We start from the raw sequence: 10,063 nt of genomic DNA, 5'->3' as shown, positions 1-10,063 counted from the left end.
GTGACTCTTTATATTCTATCCTGTCCTTGTTTTACTGCATTTGTGCAGAGGATATTCTGCCTCTGCAAACTCTTTCAGTCAGGGACAACAAGGGGATGGGAAACCCAGAAAACTTCTGGTTGATATGTCTTCTGTGAGCATCACTTCAGATGCTGCAGGGTCTGGAAAAGAACCTGCTTCTAACTCTATTTGTGAGTTCAGGCATTAATTAAAAGAACTCCTGTCCAAATAGCACATAACAAGTAGGCAAGGAAAAGAAAGGACCCAGGGCAGCAGGAGGCAAGGAGACAAGCTGCCTCAAGGACAGAAAGCACAGGAGTCTTGGGGCATAGCAAAGTGCACAAATGGGCAATTTCACCTACAAAGTCTTTTCCATAGACCTGGAAAGTGTTTTTATGTACTCCAAGTATATCCTTCTTACAAAACATATTCACCTTTTTCAATTCACCTGTATAGATACATATACATGTACAGAAGTCTCAGAGTTACCAATTTACTTGTTGCATATTACATCTATTGCAGTATATTTTTAAAACCTTGTTTATATTGGTATTCTTTTAAATAAAACAGAGCATTTCTGATCCTTCTTGTGTTGTTCTGACCTTTACAGAACAGTGAGCTTTGCTAGCAAAGCCAATAATTTGCCCATGTTGCACAATGGCAAATCTAACTGCAAAATAATACTTGTGACATCTATTTATAGCAGGTGTAAAATCCCCTCAGGAAGCTGGTAAATCCCCTTCTCTGTGTTCAAATATACGGGGCCACAGCATTGTTTTTGCAATGTAGGAACAAGGCTTCATTACCTGATCCTGGTGATGGATGCCATTCCTAAATAACCTCTCAGATAAACTATCTCTTCCCATCTCCTTTATGTAACTATTTGATCACAGTGGGAATTAGTTCTTTACACTTCTGCATAGTTACATCTCAAACGTGAATTTTGTTTTACTTGCTAATAGAAACATCAAATAAAAAAGATCTCTGAACCTGATCAGAGACAGCTACTGCTAAGCAGCTCCCAGTAAGCCTCAGACTGATTCTCCCCAAGCAATTAAAACATCCAGGTTTTTCCATCAATTTCTCCACAATGTGAATACAGGCCAAAAAAAAAAAATCCCAACCATGGAACAAGGAGCAAGTAGAGAGAAGAGCATGTGGGACACCACAGGGAGAAATGCTGAGTGGTCATTCACCTAAACCGCAATACAGACGTAGAACCTGAATACATTCAAATCTTTCCTCTTCAGTGTCCACACCAGAGTCTAAACCCATCCCTTCTTTCCAGCAAGTAGCCTCAAACTGAATTAAAACTTTAAAAACAGATTTTGGAGAATCTGGAGGCAAGAAAAGCCATTTCTCTCAAGGCAGTCTGGGTTTGCTTGGATTGCTTCCTTCAACTCTAGGCTGAAAAAGATGTGAAAATAGGTGAAGATGAGGCCAAGAATTTGCTGGCCTTGATGGTGTGCCAGGGCAGAGGATTAATATCTGGAGGATCAATTCCAGATGACTTTCTGTATGTCCTAAGGCTCACCATAAAACCATTTCTTCAAGGGTTTAGCATAAAATCTAAACACACTCTCACACTGAATGAAACTTGTAACTAAAAAAGCTAAACTAAACCCACGGTAGGGTTTTGGGGATGTGACTGGTTACACTTCGCCACAAAGCTCTCACAGCTTGCCAATGGTACATATCTAAGACATTTTGCTCAGTGAAATACTTACATTTCTCCCAAAGAAAGAAAGAAAACCCAATATCCTTGAAACCTTTTCTTCAAGAGGAATATAATATGAGATTGGAGGAAAAATTAGGTACTCAAAGCAGTGACAATAATTCAGTTGTTTGAATCTTCCTGTGCTATTCTGGTTTGAGCATTCCTGTGTTATTCCTGTGTTGCTGAAGTTTTGACAATCCCAAATTGTCCAAGAGGGACACGTAGGAAGAATTTGAATTCAGAATTGTCTTAACCACCAAAAGCTCACGATTCAGTTGTTAAATGAGTACCTAATGCTCTGATTTAGCCAGCTGTTGTCAGCAGCAGAGTACAGGGAGAAGACCACCAAGGTTCCAAATCCAGCACTCAGAAGGAATTTCATTTCCCCTTAGTTGTCACTGCTCAGGGATTCGCTGGCAGCCCCACAGCCCCGAGAGCAGCCGCACACCGAGAGCAGCCGCACACCGAGAGCAGCCGCACACCGGCGCGGCTCTCACAGCTGCCGTGACTCACGTTTTCCTCTGCCACAGCCAAGATCTGTCCCAGCAGAGACGTCAGTGACACCCCCTCACCAGCCCCCAGCGCTCTGCCTCCATTCAGCAGCTCCTGAAACTCCTCACTTCTCCGTGTGATGCTGCCCAGGGATGGCAAAGGGCCCTGGGGCTGGAGCAGGGCTGCAGGAGTAGCCTGGCAGGGATCCTGTGAGAGATAATTACCCACCATTAACAAGCTCTGATTGAAGGTATTGTTAAATATTTGATGGTGGCAATGAAAGGTAATAGAAGATTGTGGATAATCATAAGTGAGAAGCTATCCTCCACATGCATTTTTTACCTCTGCTCTTTAATGAACAAAGCTCTACCATTAAGTCACTTTACAAATGTTAGTTGCCAGGAGAATGTCCTTTTCTGTGATGAGAAATGCTGGCATTCAGCCTAGTTTTTGGCTGAGGTCATTACAAAGTTGTAAGCAGCACATCCCAGAAGAAAGTGAGGACTGTGATGTTCAGATATTTATACACCTCGTGCCTTCCCTCGTTGCCATGGCACCCAGGCACCCAGTGCTACCTCCTCTCTGGATACATGCAAGCTGGGATCTCATCTCCTCTGCACAAGCAACACACTCAGTCCCTTCGTTATCTGATAGAGAATGTTGGCAACGCTTCATGCTAACTACACGTGGACTTCTTTCAAGGTGCTTGTGCTCTGAAGGTGTGTGCTGACACCCCTGGAGTTTGCAGCCTTTGTATTTCTCCTGGGTGTTTTACCTGTGGCATAAAACCACCAGACTTTGTGCTCTAGGTGTTCAGTGGGAAATACAACTCTTCTTCAATACAACTTGCCTTTGCTGGCAAGCAAGGCTGTGTGTTAAGGAGACATGCAGTTACATCCTTTTCAAGTGGATTCCAAGGTGTCCTTTTTGAAACCTTTTCTGTTTCTACCAAAAAAACCCTCACTTTGTGAAATTTCCATAAATGATGTGGAATTGTCACCTCTTCTAAACCAACACTTATGGTGAAATCAAACATGTTTCCCTCCACATCCAGCAGCCTTGCTCCTCACATCCTGTGCCTGTTCCTCACACTCAGCACAATGGCTCAGAGCTGAGCTTCTACTGGGATGTCTTTCAAGCCTTAGTGCCCCACATGATCTTTGGTTTCTCTTTAAATATAGAGAATATTGTTGCTGCAAAGGAAGTGTGGCAGTTACCTGTAATGTGGCTGCCATGCAGGGGGAGCTCAGCCTTTCTGACTCTTCTGGGGTTTGTTTTCTGCAGCTCCCTGAGCAAGGACATTGCTCTCCATGCCACGTGGGGAGAAGGACCCAGCAGCTCTCATCATCTTCCTCTTCACCTCAAAGGATTTTCTTTCCTATGGAAAGACCTGTGTGAAACTGCACCAAAACAAACAGCAGTCCTTAAGTTCAATTTGTAGTTCTGAAGAGAAGAAAACACATGCAAAATTCACTTGGTTTCATTACTAAAAAGAAAATTCAGTGTAGACAGCTTTGCCTTTGGATATTAGGGAGAGAAAAAGTAGCAATCTCTCCAGCAATAAAGCTATTTTTCTGAGCAAGATCCACAAAAATATCCAAAGTGTTTCACTGTTTCTGTCCATGGCTGGACATCACACATCACTCCATCAGCTGTGTCAAGTCACAGATGTCAAAAAGCAGCTGAGCACATGGGAAGCTGCCCTAATTGCCCCTCGCTCCTGGGGGCTTGTTTCCCTGCTCACTGTCCCCAGGGCTGTGCCAGCCCCAGTCCATCCCCATTGCCCCCCAGGTCACACCTGTGAGCTCTTTCCTGAAGTCTGACCTGCAGGAATGGTGGGAGCTGCAGGGCTGCCTTAACAGTTCAAAATGGAGCAGTACCACAGAAAAAGCTGCTCCTCATCTTTGCATGAAAGCTCCATAAATGCTTAGACACAAATTTAGGCCAACCCTTCCTCTGAAAACCATCAACACAAGGATGAAACAAATGCAGCAGCACCATCCAACACTGCAAGCTGCTGGACTCTTCTCTCAGCCTTTACTGAGAGCCAAGAACTCCCACAGAAACGTTTTTATATCTCAAGACTACTTGAGACTAACCTAAGCACTGCACTTTCACTGCCAAATTTAATTTCTTCGTGGAGCCTCTCAGCTCAGTTAAAAGCCTGCCAGCCTCGCTGCAGCCCCAGCGCTCTCCAGGCCACTGCCTGGCCTCTCCCACCCAGGCACAATTAGCCACGGGCAGGCTGCGCCTGCGCACCAGTGCCGAGCCCTGCACTCCTTGCCCTGCTGGCTTTTCCCATTCTGCCTCTGCATTCACAGAGAGCAATTCAGTATCTGAAGCACGTCTTCGACAGCGGCTGCAAAAATAGCACCTTGCAGCAAGAAGAGCACTCCGGGATGCTCTGGGATGCAGCAGCCCAGGAGGATGCCCTTTTGGCAGCTGTGTGCCAGAGCTGCTGAACTGGTGGCCAAGAAACTGCAGCCACAGCACGAACCACCATAGGATCCAGCAAGAGAATATCAGCCAGCATGCTTTGCATATGTGAGGGTGAGAGGGCAGACTCTAGTATGTGTGTGTATATATAGTTTGTCATGATAGAAGTCGCAAAAAAAACCCAACCCAGAGAGTGAGAGAAAGAAACAGCACCCAGAGTAAATTAAAGAAACAAAATTAGAAACAATCTGTGTTGCAAAATGTGGTCAACAGAATGCATCACCATGACAATTCTTGCTAGAAGCTACAAGAGATGCTTCCTGGCAGTGCTGAGGGAGTGCTCTTTCAGTAGTGGAGAGTCATCAAAATGCAATCTACAGTACTTAAAAAACCCCCACCAAAAGCCAAAACCAAACCCCAAAAACCTGTGGTGACATTTTGTTGACTTTTATTCTCAAAATGTGAGAACTAGGCTGGAGAAGCATTACTTCACACTGAATTCTATGAACAGCCTGATGGCAGTTTTAATGACAGAAGAGACATCTTTAGCATTTTCCTGAGTGGTTGCATTACAGGCAAAGCTAAAATAAAGATCAAAGATTTATATCCCAGATATAAAATGAAATACAATGAGAGTCTCAGATGAAGGCACATGGAGGTGGGCTTTCAATAACACAAACGGTTCTGAATGGAAACGTGAAGAAAGGATGAAAATACCTAAAGCACCAAAACATAAGAACATTAGTTCCTTCTAAAGGCATCTTCTAGTCTGAAAGGTGTAGAAAACATAGCAGCAAATTACAGCACAACAATGCTTGTGGAGGAGCTGCTGATCTCACTGAACTAAGAGGATCAGCAACATTTTCTCTCTTTGGCCTCGTGTCAGGTGTGTTTATGGACAGCAGGGCAAGGCTGAAAGGGTTGCTCAGGGGTATGGGAGCATCCCCTGGGGATACTTACCCACAGGAGAGTGAAGAACTCTTCTTCCAGCCTGGGCACCCAAGCAAAATGTCCTCGAATGGCCAAAGTCTTCATCCTCCTTCCTTTCCTTCCAGCTCCCACAGTGTCCCAGCTACTAGATAAGAACAGAAATTGATGCAACTTTAATGCTGCCTCTCCTGAAGCCCCATCTTCACAAGGCTGGATGGCCCAACCCCACAAAAGTGCTTACTGGCACGTCCTCTGAGGATGCACAGCCAACAAAAACAGATTGTTTTAATTTTGGGCATCCAGGGGCTCTTGTGCAAGCTGAAATGGTACAAATATGTTCATTCTCACCGTGATGGGAAGAAGGCTAAGCTGAAAAGTGGGGAAAACCAAGGGTCAAATCTACCTAGAGAGAAAGCCACAGAGATTATCATTAAGGAAAAACAGAGAAAAAGGAAAGATAGGAATGTTTTGACAAAGGAGAGAATGAGGAGGGGAAAGGAGATAATCTGTGGTTTGTTCTTACAGCATGCAAACACAATATGTGTATGTCTGGTGGTTATCGTGGCAGTTGTCATACAGACAGCACAACTAATGTAGCTGATGGTAGCCCTCCTTGGATACACCAGCAGGTCACCCCTCTGGCACTGCCATCCGTGGAAATGACATCTGCTGCTGCCGAGGGCTGTGCCCAGCTGCTCTGCTTCCAGGGGCTGCTATTTACTGTGTTCTCAGGAGTTCAGGCACCAAGGATAAATTTCTTCTCTCAAAAACATAAATCTGTACAAGTCTGGCTGAATGTAAAACATGGTACACACACGTGGCAGGTGCTGACCTTGAGCTGGGGAAAAGTCTGGTGAAAAACTTTCCCCTTGGCAAAAAAACCAGCCCCACCAATTCCGACTGATCTAAATGCCTCACAGCCATCCATCAGCTGCAGCAAGTCGTCTCCATGGTTTAGAAGTGCTTAAGCAACATTTCTCTTTCCTTTCACCGAAATACTTTGTGTCAAACATTTCACTTGGAGTGTTATTTTATGTTAAAAACCAGTAAATCACTTAGCAACTGAAATGAAATGTCTAATGGGAGGTCACATTGAATATTTGGTTGATTCTGGGATGAAACTAAACATTTTAATCATTTTGGTTTTAAACAAAGATTTAGATTTTTCCCCAGGCAATTCAGAATTGCCAGGAAATAAAAGAAATATATTGCCCACATCTAGGTACCATATAAGTAATATATAATAGAGTTATAATAGAAACCACTGAAAAACTCCATTACGTCCCTGTTCCTTTGTCTGAGGCAGAATCTCCTGGTTAGAGCAGTGCTTGTGTATCTAAGCAATATCTAATACTCAGAGAAAAACTTACCAGCAGTGAAGTCAAAGCTAACCATACACAACCCAAATAATCAAATCCTGTCAGAAACCAGGCAGAGAACAGTCACGTCACGGAGGGAGGAAAGGAACGGGAAAAGGACAATGCATGAAACATTCCAAGTTCATAGCAAAGTCAGTTTTACTTTGAGAAGAGAGTCTCCTCCTTTGTACAATGTGAAGTATGGCATTAAAACTGGGAGCCAGACCCCTCTCACACAGTATTTTGGGTGATTTCTGGGGGACCAAGCGATCTCACTCCTCGGTGGGGTTTTAGGGAAGTGCTCCCATGACAGTGCCCTTGCTAAGAGCCCAGCTTCCCCAGCTCTTCCCACACGGTGGGTGATATTGAACCTGGTAATTAAATGTCAAATTGTTGTCTTATAAGTGGAGAAGAGTAAGGTGGATGCTGTGTAAAAACCAGACTATTTGAAACAACACTTGGAATCCCTTAGAAAAGTTATTTTCCCTTAGTGTTGCCTCCTAAAATCACAAAACCTCTAAGCAGATCTGTGGCAGAAGTGCACATCATTCAAACAACTCATCTTGGTCAGACAGGGATTATCTGAGGCACGTTACTTGTCTTTGTCACCCACTGTTGTTCTGAATAACATTATTGAAAGAAAATCAAATTAAGGATGAAAAATAATTGCAAACGATACCAAAGCATACAACAGATTGTTAAGGGCATGGAATAAATAGCTGCAGGGAACAACTTTAAACAATAGCTTGGATATGAAATGCATTTTTATCTCGTATTCTTCTCCTACACTTTCTCTTTTTTGATGTGGAAAATGGCTTAAAACTCAAAGGTAAAGAACAAACAAATGCTGTCTTTCATTTCCAAATATTAAATGGGGACCTCAGTCTCTTCAAGTTGTAAGTACTCAACCTGCTTCCTTCAGAGTTCATCCTATCAGTAGTCTGGTTTATAGACAAACAAGAAAGAAACAGTGTCAATGTCTAAGCAGTTGAGCAGTGACTTTTACATCTCCTGGCAACAATTCATGTGGATTGTTCCTCCTTTACATAAGTGGCCTAAGACATACAAACAGGATGTCAGTATGGATGGATCCAGCTTCAGAAATGATGGTTGAGCATAAGGTTCTGGCAATGAGTAATTGCACATGTCCAGAAGCTGAGCCCTCCCCTGTCCTGGTGTGTGTGCAGCCAGCAGGATGCCCTCTCTCCAGAGTCAGCAAGAGAGGAGCCAGGCTGTGACCCCACTGCTGCCTGCTGTGCCCAAAGCAATCAGTGCTTTGGCATTAACTGCCCACTAACAAGATGTGTGTTTCTGTAACACCTTTCCTACCAAATTATCCAGACTGTGTTGTGTGCTTGGTCCTCCATGCCCTCAGCTCATGATAACAGTGAAGGGAACAGAGGTTTTCAGACTCACCTGAGATGCATATTTCCTGCCTGAATCATAAAACACTTCTGAGACCTCAGAAAGTAAGTCCAGGGTGTTCCCAGGAGTGCCACAAAGACAGTAATAGAATGAGGCTCTATGAGGAAGGGAAATCAAGGGCTGTGCACCCACCTCCACAGCCGAGGTCATCCGCAATGCCCTAAGGCTGGTTGCCCATACAGGCTGCAGCTGAGAGCCAGCTCTGCTGGGCTGTAAGGCAAACATACAGCTTGGGTGACCATAACCACAACCATATTCTGCATGAGTCATCCTCACCCAACCAACTAGTGCAGACACAGCCATGCCCAAAAAGAATAAAGATGGTGTTTACTGATGCACAGCATCCTGCTCAACTCTGCCAGCTCTTCCCTTCCCCCCTGCACCCCTGGTTGCCACCGTGGGTTGGGATGCCTGACTAACACCCTACACTCACAGAGGGAGGCCTGGGGCCGTGTCCACGTAAGCAGTTGGGACCTCTGCGTGGTGACTCACTTTGTCAACAGCTGAAGTGACAAAGTGTTGAATTTCCTCCACAGCCCGTGTCACGGTGCATCAGTCAGCGAGGGCGCACAGCTCCCCTCTGCACATCCTCCCAGCTATATTTATTGGTGAAAAGGCAGCAAAAGATGCCCCTGTCACATTTAAAAATCAAATACAGGCGAGTTTTATGAAAAGCACCAGAAGATTGAAGACAAGGATACAGAGATATTAATGCAGACAGTGACACCTCCAGTTTCTTTGTGCTGCTTGGAGAACACATCAGCAGAGCTGGCAGGCTCGCCTTTGGGTACTCGGTTTTCCTCTTGCTCAGCCCTGGCTGGTTTAAGCAGAGGGAGGGAAGGGCAGGTGCCACATCAGAAACACAATGGGCACCAAAAAAACCCCCAGTAGAAATCACAGACAGGCCACGTGCTGGTCTCGCTTTTAAGACAAGCTGGCAAAAGGTACTGGGGGAAAACAGAAACACTGAGATGTTTTGAAACAGTCTCATTTCACAGCAGTTTATGCCCTCTGGAAGCCACGTTGAAGCATTTTTATAATTGTTACTTTCTCCCATTTCTTTATAATAGTCATTGTTCAAAGTATTTCACAAGCACGTACAGCCCTTCGACTGAAACCATACATCAGCAATTATCAAATGCAAAGGGCAAGACTACTCACATAAAAGAGACCTTAGATGCAGAAAGGGTTTAGCTCCTCTAAACCTCATTTGTAAGCAGGGCTAAAACGGAAGAGTAAATGGAAAACCTTGATAGCTTTGTGTCAGAAAAGACATGAACCGTGACACAGCAATGTCAGCAAGACTAAAATGAGCTGTTAAAATACCTGGAGTGAAACAACACATGGTTCCTAAAGTGGCAGATTAAAAAAACACCACCCTGATAAGGGGTCAGGAGTGATGAAATCTGTGCCTTGTTTCTGCTAGGCACTGCGACTCCCACTAGAAAATTTTCAGCCAGAACATATTAAACTGCTTCCAAATTAAAGTGTCAAGGTAAAACTCAGCAAATGTAGCTCAACAGCTCCATAAAAACATTGGCAGTGAGGGAAACAAGCAAACAAACCTCATTCTGGTTTTACTTGTAGCCCCTGCACCTGAAGAACGTGCCTGTGGACAGAGGCACTCCAACAGGATAAAAAGCAAGCCCTGTGGCAGTGGGATATGAGGAAGCTTTAAGTGCCTGCGAGAAGATTTTAAATAACA

Source organism: Colius striatus, chromosome 15, assembly GCF_028858725.1.
Source record: "Colius striatus isolate bColStr4 chromosome 15, bColStr4.1.hap1, whole genome shotgun sequence".
NCBI classification, from domain to species: Eukaryota; Metazoa; Chordata; class Aves; order Coliiformes; family Coliidae; genus Colius; species Colius striatus.
This window is presented reverse-complemented; position numbering follows the sequence as displayed.